The 11,654-nt window shown below is 39.1% G+C and overlaps 1 long non-coding RNA gene across 1 annotated transcript in view; it reads right to left on the bottom strand.

Moving 5' to 3' along the window:
* Nucleotides 1-753: 753 nt before the first annotated feature.
* LOC134761574 (uncharacterized) overlaps nt 754-11,654 on the bottom strand; it is a 103,389-nt gene continuing 92,488 nt past the window's right edge. Inside the window, exon 4 of the long non-coding RNA XR_010140381.1 lies at nt 754-1,180. This is a non-coding gene — a long non-coding RNA (uncharacterized LOC134761574). The remainder of the gene's footprint in view (nt 1,181-11,654) is intronic.

Here is an 11,654-nt window from a genome sequence, read left to right as displayed (position 1 = left end):
ATATTAATATATTAACTATTTGCATGTATTTCAGACCTATAAAAAACTCAAAGGAGTACTCTTTTAAAAGTGGTTCATTTACTGGCAGCAAAATACATACACATCTGTAAATTTTTCTTTGTCCATAAAATCTCAAAACATTAGCAAGACATTGATCATGAAAATGAACTTCACCAACCTGTCATATTTTAGAAAGGAATTTGAGATGTATATTCCCAGGGATCTTGCTTTTTCAAAGAACCACGTGGTAGGTGCCAGAAATGCACTCATGCCTGCAGTTTAAGAGGGGCAGTATCAAGGGCTCTCGTCCCCAGCATATTGCAAAACCCTACTAAACTCAAACTCCTACTGTTCTTAAACCAATCAGGGATTTGTGGGAAAGGCTCTGACGAGGATATGAACGTTCCTCTAATATAAGCAAGACCACATTAGTCTCAAACCTAAAAACAGAATCTACATCTGCCAAAATTATTTCACTTCTGCCTATTTCCAAAAAATAATTGAGTAAAGCCCTATTTTTATTATTATCTTAATATTTTACATGTATAAGTTTTTGGGATAATTTTTGACATTTATATTGTTGAATTTAAAACAAATCTGTATATTTAGGACTAATTTATTTTAGCTCATGGTACTTTTTTGGTTGAAAGATAGACAACGTTACCAGATGGAAAGTCCTGGCTGCGAGTTGTCCAGGTTCTTGGCTTGTTGAATGAAGAATTCAACAAAATACACAAACAAAGCAACAAAGAGTGAAGCAAGGAAAGCACAGATTTATTGAAGCAAAAGTACACTCCACAGAGTGGGAGTGGGCTACAGCAAGCAGCTCAAGGGCCCTGATTGCACTGTTCTTTGGGATTTTTATTAGACTAAAATAACTTGGTAAAACCCTTAGGTACCTTTTAGAGGCCTCCAATTGGTTACACCCTATGCAAATAAAGGCTTGGTCCATGACCAATCAGAGGCTGAAGTGAAGGCTTGGCCCAGACCAATCAGAGGCATTTCCCATTTCTGACATGGGGGGACGGGGTTTTGTAGAGGGAAGGGCCTCTGAAGTCTTGTCACTTGGGCATGGAGAAGTAGGGTTTTCCTCTCAGTCCAATTCCAAGAAGTCAGCTGCAGGTTTGCCTCAGGCTCCCTGTCTCCAGACCCCATTCTCCTACCTCAACATCTTAGAAATCTAAAAAAATAGTTTGATAAGTGAGTAATATAAAAATAAAGGCCAAGTGCATGTGCCTAACTTGTTACAATTTGCTATTTATGAAATCATTAAAATGCATATTATAAAGATGTCCAGCATTTTAAATTAGCTAGGAAGAATATTAATTTTTGCTTGTACTTTTCTTAATATTTTTATTTCATAAATTTCTATTACTAAACTCAACACAGAAAGTATGAAAGTCAGATGTTTTACTCTATATTTTCCTACATATTATGTTTTGAAATCTCAAAAATCAAATAAAATCACATTCTCTTGGGTTCTTTTTATTTCAATTTATAATCATATATAAACAGGATTAAAAATTACTCTTTTATAACTTCTAAACATTTATTCTGTAAATAAGCTAGAGAGTAAATAAAATGTCATAAGAAATCTTTACACATTAGGAAATTGGTCCAACATCTCATAAGTACTTGGCACATGGTATTCTCTCAAGAAAGCATGAAAAAAAGAGATTTTAATAGAAATTTAACAGATAAAATATTTGTGTTGATCATATTAGCATATATCATCTGAAAAAGTAGCGTTGTAGACATACATTTTAATTATTAAAATATATTTTAAGTCTAGGCGCGGTGGCTCACGCCTGTAATCCCAGCACTTTGGGAAGCCAAGGCGAGCAGATCCCTTGAGCTCAGGAGTATGAGACCAGCCTGGGCAACATAAAAAACCCCGTCTCTACAAAAAATACAAAATTTATCCCAGGATGGTGGTGTATGGCATGTGCCTGTAGTCCCAGCTACACAGAAGGCTGAGGTGGAAGGACCATTGCTTGAGCCTGGGAGGCAGAAGCGGAGGTTGCAGTGAGCTGAAATCATAAAACTACACTCCACCCTGTCTCAAAAGAAAAAGGTATTTTAAGCGTTTTGTCTTCTTTTTAAATAGCTTATTTGTCCTTTAAATGGATTTGAAACCATATATATATATATAAATAAATGCCTTAGATAAATTTATATTATGATCTCACAGCTTAGTAATTTTGATTTATTTCTTGTTTAGTTTAAATACCTCTTCTGTTAATATCTTTTAGTAATTATTTTTATCGAAAAGGCAATAGCAGGCATTCAGAACTAAGAAAATGTATACCATGAACATACTCTCATCAAAAAAACTGAAAATAAATGAGATTAATTTGCCTACATATTAATAGAAACTTCTTTAGCCATCTGGGGTTTACTTTCGTGGGATAAGACTGAGACCAGCTAAGTTTTATTATTTTTATAATAAATATTTTGTATTCTCTTTTTTTTCCTGCTCAAATGCCCTTCTGCTTAATTGGAGGTTCCCAAACTTTCTTGGTTCATGGCACCCTTGAATAATTTAATATTTCTTAATAACCACCCTTAAACTATTCAATAATCACAATTACATATTAATGAAGCATGTGTGCCTGCTGATCACAGCCATAACTTCTCAAACCTTGAAATCAGATTGGACACCTCCAGCCTCATTTCTTGTTACACATCGATTTTCATATAGGATGTGCTTTTTTTATCAAAACACCCATCAAAAATCCAGTTTCGCAAAAATGTGACATCATAGAAAGAAATGAAGTACAATCAGATTTATGAACTACCTTAAGCTAGTAATTTACACATATACAAAAGATGTCCTGTATTCCTCTGTTTCTCTCAACAACTGAAAATATCCCATTGTGTCAGTTTATGGCAATACCCTCAGACATCTTGGCACACAGTTGGGAACCACAAGATTCTTTTCTTAATCTTGAAATTGTATAATACTATCAGGCTACATGAAAGTATTGGTCTCTTATAATTAAATATGTTTGCTTATAAGGATCCATTTTTATTTGTAATATTTGTGGTTTAAACGAATCCTTTAAGTCCTTTAAAATTTTTTTTGTTATATTTTTTCTATAAAAAATATACCCAATACCTATAAGCTGAATCCCTATTCTCTGTCTCCCAAGTCTTACATCTCCCTGCTCCCTTCTGTCAATTGGTTTTTATTTTTCTCCACATTCTGAAAAAGATTCTGAAGTTATGATTCTTCTGTATAGTCTTTTTTTATTTTTATTTATTTTTTTTTTCTGGCGGAATCCTGCTCTGTTGCCCAGGCTGGAGTACAGTGGTGCAATCTCTGCTCACTGCAACCTCCACCTCCTGGATTCAAGCAATTCTTCTGCCTCAGCCTCCCAAGTAGCTGGGACTACAGGCATGTGCCACAACGCTCAGCTAATTTTTGTATTTTCAGTAGAGACGGGGTTTCACCCTGTTGGCCAGGCTGATCTTGAACTCCTGACATCAGGTGATCCGCCCACCTCGGCCTCCCAAAGTGCTGGGATTATAGGCATGAGCCACCACACCCAGCCTCCATATTAGTCTTTTAACTTTCTCCAGTTTCAGTTCTGCCTGTCACTGCTTGAGGTGTGTATTGGTCTACTAGGGCTGTATCATATTAAAATGCTGGGGGGACCTAAACAACAGAAGTTTATTTTCTCACAGTTCTGGAGGCTGAAGTCCAAGATCAAACTGCTGGCAGGGTTGGTTTCTGGTGCAGCCTCTCTCCTCAGCTTGTAGACACCACCTTCTCCCTGTGTCCTGCCGTGGCCTGTCTTCTGTGTGTACTCACTCCTGGTATCTCTTCCTATTCTTACAAGGACACCAGTCTTCTGGGTTAGGATCCACCCTATGACCTCATTCAAGGGGGCCTTTATTACCTCCTTCAAGACACTATGCCCAAATACAGTCACATTTGAGGTTAGAGCCTCAACATATGAACTTTGGGCTCATATAATTCAGTGCATAACAAGGTGTATATGGAAACTCTGTAAGTCTATTAATTTAAACACATCTTTTTCACTTCACTCACTTTTCTGTTAATTTTGTATATGCCTCTTAGCTCCTCCTTCATCTTTTTGTTGTATCTTGTCTTTTATTTCTCATTCCATATAGTTTATATTTTTCTGAATTTAGTTGATAGAAAAAAGGCCATCTTCTAAATGTTTTCTACAGGATATCCCTTCTCTGCTATAATCTTTATCTTTTACGTTACAGGATGTCTCCATCTGACCCACTCTGTTGGTTTTCCTGCTGCTCTCATCTGTTGATTTATCTTTCTGTAAGTTGAAAACTACTGTGACACCATTTCTAGTTTTTGTTTTTAAACAACATTAAAGTTCTGTGAATTATCCATGGCTCCCTTCACTGTACAGCTGGTTGCTTTCAGAGTCCTCTTTTTTTGGGTGGAAGCCTCATTGATGTGCATTGACTGACTCTAATGAACCTTTCAGCACTTTGCAATCTCTTATTGAGTGTGAAACTGCAGGACTGAGAAGGGACTTATTAGTTTCCATTACTTGGTCATCTGATTATGATAATTGGAGTTTATTTCTGAAGTCAAAAATAGTCCCCTTATCTTTCTTCCCAAAAAAGTATATATGGAAGAAAAAAACCCAGAATGCACCACTTTTGTGAGTTTTCTAAGGCTACCCCTTTATATCTATTGATTTTATATTGAATGTAAAGTAATTTATTCTAAGCATTTCTGTCAACAGCTACCTTGTGTAAATGGAAACTGAAGTTCTAGAATCTGTTCATCAAACAAGTATTAATGGAGGAATAAGGGTAATGAATATCTATGGCTGGCTGCTTAAGAAAAACAGTTTCTCTTGTTCAGGAATATAAAAGCTTTGTCTGTAGTCTATGTGAGCAATAGATACAGATGTTTGATGACCTAGGAATCTGCTAGTGGCTTCAAATCCACAGACTTTAAGATTGATCATATAATTATACTCTCTGTTTAATATTAAAAAGATGAATATTTAATTGTCCCTATGTCAGTATAAAAATCATTAACTTATACAAGTGCTCCCAGCCTTCCTTTGCCCTACCCTCATAGAGGATCTTCTAATTTGTCCCATTTGGTTCTCTTTTCTACCCCCTCTGCTTTATGGAGGACCTTTCTTATTAGACCTGGTGGTGTTTTGGCTTTTGTGAGAAAGAACTGGAGGAAGGCAAGAGGGTATGAGGAAAATGTGAGATTCACAAAGGTTACAGAAAAATTGTGGCCTGAAGAATGATGGGCATGGGAGCAGCTTTGGGGTGAGTCAGGTGGACGGAAAAGGAAATTCAGGGAGGTTTTAAGCCCTGTTGAGGACCAAGTGATCCCATTATTGTGTGATTTTGAAATTACTCTTGCTTTCCGGGATATTTCCCTTTCAACAGTGGGGTTGAGTCAACCAGGTCAGCGTTTCCAAGTGTTATATTTGATGGTGGTAATGGGAGTTAAAGCCAGGTTTGAAGCCAAGATTTAAAGCCAAGGTGTCATACCCAGCTGGATTTCAGATTTAAATTACCAGCCTCAATCTGAGCTGCTTATGTATTTGCACCAAGTCTTCCTAAATCCTGAAGAAAGGAAGAAAGGGAAAATCTGGGCCCCGCATGAGCAGGGATGGTTTTGGGCCACCACCAGAAAATAAAAGGGAGTGTGTGGAGACCACACTAAAGTTGGAATTTCAGTTTAGGAGAATGCATGGTTTGGTCCTGGATGTTCCAGGCAGAAAACTAAATTTGTGCAATGTTATCCCGGTTAACTCAATTGAGAAAATGTTTTAAACTTCCGTGGAAATGCCAGTAATTTGACTCTTAAGTTGACACCAAATTTCTTACAAAGATGCCAGACCTATTGTCTTAGCTGGTACAAAGCTTCGACCTGGCTCCACCTAATGCAAACAGCCTTATGGACATGGTCTTGGTTTGGGGATTCCCAGTCAGAACTCCCAAGGCAAGCTACTTGCAGCCAGAAAATTGAAACATTCATAGAAAATAATTGGTAGAATTTAGAAAGGGCTTTCCCTTCAATTAATCAAAGATAAGAAATTCTAGACCTCTTTCCATGTTCAAACACTTAGATCAGTTTCATTTTGTTTTAATTTACAGAAAATGGAATCAAACACATTGATCTCAGCTTGTTTTCACAATTAGTTTTTCTTATGTGAATAGTTACGCTAAATTTCAAAAGATATAAATTCAACTTCATTTGTTGTGCTTCATAATATTGAATAAGTAGAGTACAAATGGTTTCATTTCAATATGGATGCACGTCCAGATTGTTTCTAGTTATTTGACCATTTTTTTCTTATTATTATATTTTTATGCCTTATTATTTTTATTTCCATAGCATAGATTCTTAAAAAAACATGTTTGCTGGGCCAAAAGTGTCAAGAACTGTGAAAATTCAGATTTTCTCCCTTCCTGCAAGCTGACAAGGTAACCTGCGACAATTTCATGAATGTTGGCAGATGACATGAGATCCAAGGGTGAGAGAAAAACAGTGGTTTATTACTTATAGCAGTAGCATTTCCACCTGTTCCTCAAGTCGCAATTCCCATAGTGTGATGTAGAAGGGGCCAGGCACTCACGGTGGGTTTGGTTACAACAGAGGAAACTAAACTTAAGAAACTTGAGATCAGGCACGGTGGCTCATGCCTCTAATCCCAGCACTTTGGGAGGTCAAGGCGGGCAGATCACGAGGTCAAAAGTTTGAGACCAGCCTGATCAACATGAGGAAACTCCGTCTCTACTAAAAATACAAAAATTAGTCAGGTGTGGTGGTGCATGCCTGTAATCCCAGCTACTCAGGAGGCTGAGGCAGGAGAATCGCTTGAACCAGGTGGCGGTGGTTGCAGTGAGCAGGGATTGCATTATTGCACTCCAGCCTGGGTGACAGCGAGACTCTGTCTCAAAAAAATAAAATAAATAAATAAATAAATAAGAAAGAAAAATAAAAGAAACGTGAATCTCTCATAATTAGCAGTAAACGCATCTGCTTTTTGCTCCAGATGGAGACACCAACTCTGTCTTCCAAGGTTCTTCACGATACAAGTATTTTTGAAAATATAGTTTGGAACAAAGGCAATCAGTGTCTCTGCTTTCAAGAAGTACAGAAGTATGGCAGACCCATAGAAAATTGTCTCCTAAAAACGTGCATGTGTGCTGTTGTGTTTTCTTACTTTTAGTAACTATTGCCAAATTGCTTTCTTAAAAAAAGCTAGAGAAATTTAATGCTATAATACTTGCAGAAGCTAGTTTCCCTACATTTCACTAGCCTTGATCTTACGTGTTCCTTTAATTTTGGTTGAATGGTAAAAATAATATTTAACAGTTGCTTTCATTTCATTTCTCAGACTACATTTGAATTATGTACATTTTCATAATTTTATTAGGTGTTTGTAGTTTTTCTTTTGTCATGCCTATTTATGTTTGCTTTTTACTCTAGTATTGTTTTTTGTTTGTCTGTTTTCTTTTTAGAGATGGGGTCTTGCTATGTTGCCCAAGCTGGTCTGGAACTCCTGGCCTCAAGGGATCCTCCTGCCTCAACCTCCCAAAGTGCTAGAATTACAAGTGTGAACCACTGCCCCTAGCCTTTATTTTTTAATTATAAATTTCTAGGAAGAATTTATGCTAGGGATAATAAATGTTTGTTACAAATACTTTTTCTACCTTTTTTAAGTTTTCTTAGCTGACTTTTGCCATATATATTCTAAAATTGGAGGTTGGTAAAATTTTTCTTCCATAATTTCTTTACTCTTTCAACCAAATCATATACAAGTACCTTACAAACTTTCTTTTAAAATTTTTATCATTCCATTTTGTATCAGTGATTAGTCTAACTAGAACTTATTTTCTATGTAATGTAAGCTGAGAGTGTATCTCTGATTTTGTTGAAGAATTGCTAGTTACAGAGGGGTGGAGCCAAGATGGCCGAATAGGAACAGCTCCGGTCTACAGCTCCCAGCATGAGGGACGCAGAAGACGGGTGATTTCTGCATTTCAATCTGAGGCACCGGGTTCATCTCACTAGGGAGTGCCAGACAGTGGGTACAGGACAGTGGGTGCAGCGTACCATGCGCCAGCCGAAGCAGGGCGAGGCATCGCCTCACTCAGGAAGTGCAAGGGGTCAGGGAGTTCCCTTTCCTGGTCAAGGAAAGGGGTGACAGACGGCACCTGGAAAATCGGGCCACTCCCACCCGAATACTGCGCTTTTCCAATGGGCAATGGGCTTAGGAAACGGCGCACCAGGAGATTGTATCCCGCACCTGGCTCAGAGGGTCCTACGCCCACGGAGTCTCGCTGATTGCTAGCACAGCAGTCTGAGATCAAACTGCAAGGCGGCAGCGAGGCTGGGGGAGGGGCGCCCGCCATTGCCCAGGCTTGCTTAGGTAAACAAAGCAGCCTGGAAGCTCCAACTGGGTGGAGCCCACCACAGCTCAAGGAAGCCTGCCTGCCTCTGTAGGCTCCACCTCTGGGGGCAGGGCACAGACAAACAAAAAGACAGCAGTAACCTCTGCAGACTTAAATGTCCCTGTCTGACAGCTTTGAGGAGAACAGTGGTTCTCCCAGCACGCAGCTGGAGATCTGAGAACGGGCAGACTGCCTCCTCAAATGGGTCCCTGACCCCTGACCTCTGACCCCCGAGCAGCCTAACTGGGAGGCACCCCCCCAGTAGGGGCAGACTGACACCTCACACGGCCAGGTACTCCTCTGAGACAAAACTTCCAGAGGAACGATCAGACAGCAGCATTCGCAGATCACGAATATACACGGTTCTGCACACACCGCTGCTGATACCCAGGCAAACAGGGTCTGGAGTGGACCTCTAGCAAACTCCAACAGACCTGCAGCTGAGGGTCCTGTCTGTTAGAATGAAAACTAACATACAGAAAGGACACCCACACCAAAAACCCATCTGTACAACACCATCATCAAAGACCAAAAGTAGTTAAAACCACAAAGATGGGGAAAAAACAGAGCAGAAAAACTGGATACTCTAAAAAGCAGAGCACCTCTCCTCCTCCAAAGGAACGCAGTTCCTCACCAGCAATGGAACAAAGCTGGACGGAGAATGACTTTGACGAGTTGAGAGACAAAGGCTTCAGACGATCAAACTACTCCGAGCTACAGGAGGAAATTCAAACCAAAGGCAAAGAAGTTGAAAACTTCGAAAAAACTTTAGACGAATGTATAACTAGAATAACCAATACAGAGAAGTGCTTAAAGGAGCTGATGGAGCTGAAAGCCAAGGCTCGAGAACTAAGCGAAGAATGCAGAAGCCTCAGGAGCCAATGCGATCAACTGGAAGAAAGGGTAACAGTAATGGAAGATGAAATGAATGAAATGAAGCGAGAAGGGAAGTTTAGAGAAAAAAGAATAAAAAGAAACAAACAAAGCCTCCAAGAAATATGGGACTATGTGAAAAGACCAAATCTACTTCTGATTGGTGTACATGAAAGTGACGGGGAGAATGGAATCAAGTTGGAAAACACTCTGCCGGATATTATCCAGGAGAACTTCCCCAATCTAGCAAGGCAGGCCAACATTCAGATTCAGGAAATACAGAGAACACCACAAAGATACTCCTTGAGAAGAGCAACTCCAAGACACATAATTGTGAGATTCACCAAAGTTGAAGTAAAGGGAAAAATGTTAAGGGCAGCCAGACAGAAAGGTCGGGTTACCCACAAAGAGAAGCCCATCAGACTAACAGCGGATCTCTCGGCAGAAACTCTACAAGCCAGAAGAGAGTGGGGGCCAATATTCAACATTCTTAAAGAAAAGAATTTTCAACCCAGAATTTCCTATCCAACCAAACTAAGCTTCATAAGTGAAGGAGAAATAAAATACTTTACAGACAAGCAAATGCTGAGAGATTTTGTCACCACCAGGCCTGCCCTAAAAGAGCTCCTGAAGGAAGCACTAAACATGGAAAGGCACAACTGGTACCAGCCGCTGCAAAATCATGCCAAAATGTAAAGACTATCGAGACTAGGAAGAAACTGCATCAACTAATGAGCAAAATAACCAGCTAACATCATAATGACAGGATCAAATTCACACATAACAATATTAACTTTAAATGTAAATGGACTAAATGCTCCAATTAAAAGACACAGACTGGCAAATTGGATAAAGACTCAAGACCCATCAGTGTGCTGTATTCAGGAAACCCATCTCACGTGCACAGACACACATAGGCTCAAAATAAAGGGATAGAGGAAGATCTACCAAGCAAATGGAAAACAAAAAAAGGCAGGGGTTGCAATCCTAGTCTCTGATAAAATAGAATTTAAACCAAGATCAAAAGAGACAAAGAAGGCCATTACATAATGGTAAGGGGATCAATTCAACAAGAAGAGCTAACTATCCTAAATATATATGCACCCAATACAGGAGCACCCAGATTCATAAAGCAAGTCCTGAGTGACCTACAAAGAGACTTAGACTCCCACACAATAATAGTGGGAGACTTTAACACCCTACTCTCAACATTAGACAGATCAACGAGACAGAAAGTTAACAAGGATACCCAGGAATTGAACTCAGCTCTACACCAAGCGGACCTAATAGACATCTACAGAACTCTCCACCCCAAATCAACAGAATATACATTTTTTTCAGCACCACACCACACCTATTCCAAAATTGACCACATAGTTGGAAGTAAAGCTCTCCTCAGCAAATGTAAAAGAACAGAAATTATAACAAACTGTCTCTCAGACCACAGTGCAATCAAACTAGAACTCAGGATTAAGAAACTCACTCAAAACCACTCAACTACATGGAAACTGAACAACCTGCTCCTGAATGACTACTGGGTACATAATGAAATGAAGGCAGAAATAAAGATGTTCTTTGAAACCAACGAGAACAAAGACGCAACGTACCAGAATCTCTGGGACACATTCAAAGCAGTGTGTAGAGGGAAATTTATAGCACTAAATGCCCACAAGAGAAAGCAGGAAAGACCCAAAATTGACACCCTAACATCACAATTAAAAGAACTAGAAAAGCAAGAGCAAACACATTCAAAAGCTAGCAGAAGGCAAGAAATAACTAAAATCAGAGCAGAACTGAAGGAAATAGAGACAAAAAAAACCCTTCAAAAAATTAATGAATCCAGGAGCTGGTTTTTTGAAATAATCAGCAAAATTGATAGACCGCTAGCAAGACTAATAAAGAAAAAAAGAGAGAAGAATCAAATAGACACAATAAAAAATGATAAAGGGGATATCACCACCGAGCCCAGAGAAATACAAACTACCATCAGAGAATACTACAAACACCTCTATGCAAATAAACTAGAAAATCTAGAAGAAATGGATAAATTCCTCGACAAATACACTCTCCCAAGACTAAACCAGGAAGAAGTTGAATCTCTGAATAGACCAATAACAGGAGCTGAAATTGTGGCAATAATCAATAGCTTACCAACCAAAAAGAGTCCAGGACCAGATGGATTCACAGCCAAATTCTACCAGAGGTACAAGGAGGAGCTGGTACCATTCCTTCTGAAACTATTCCAACCAATAGAAAAAGAGGGAATCCTCCCTAACTCATTTTATGAGGCCAGCATCATCCTGATACCAAAGCCTGGCAGAGACACAACCAAAAAAGAGAATTTTAGACCAATA

This window comes from Pongo abelii, chromosome 5, assembly GCF_028885655.2.
Source record: "Pongo abelii isolate AG06213 chromosome 5, NHGRI_mPonAbe1-v2.0_pri, whole genome shotgun sequence".
Classification (NCBI taxonomy): domain Eukaryota; kingdom Metazoa; phylum Chordata; class Mammalia; order Primates; family Hominidae; genus Pongo; species Pongo abelii.
The sequence above is the reverse complement of the archived record's forward strand: the minus strand, read 5'-3'. Positions and strand labels throughout refer to the sequence as shown.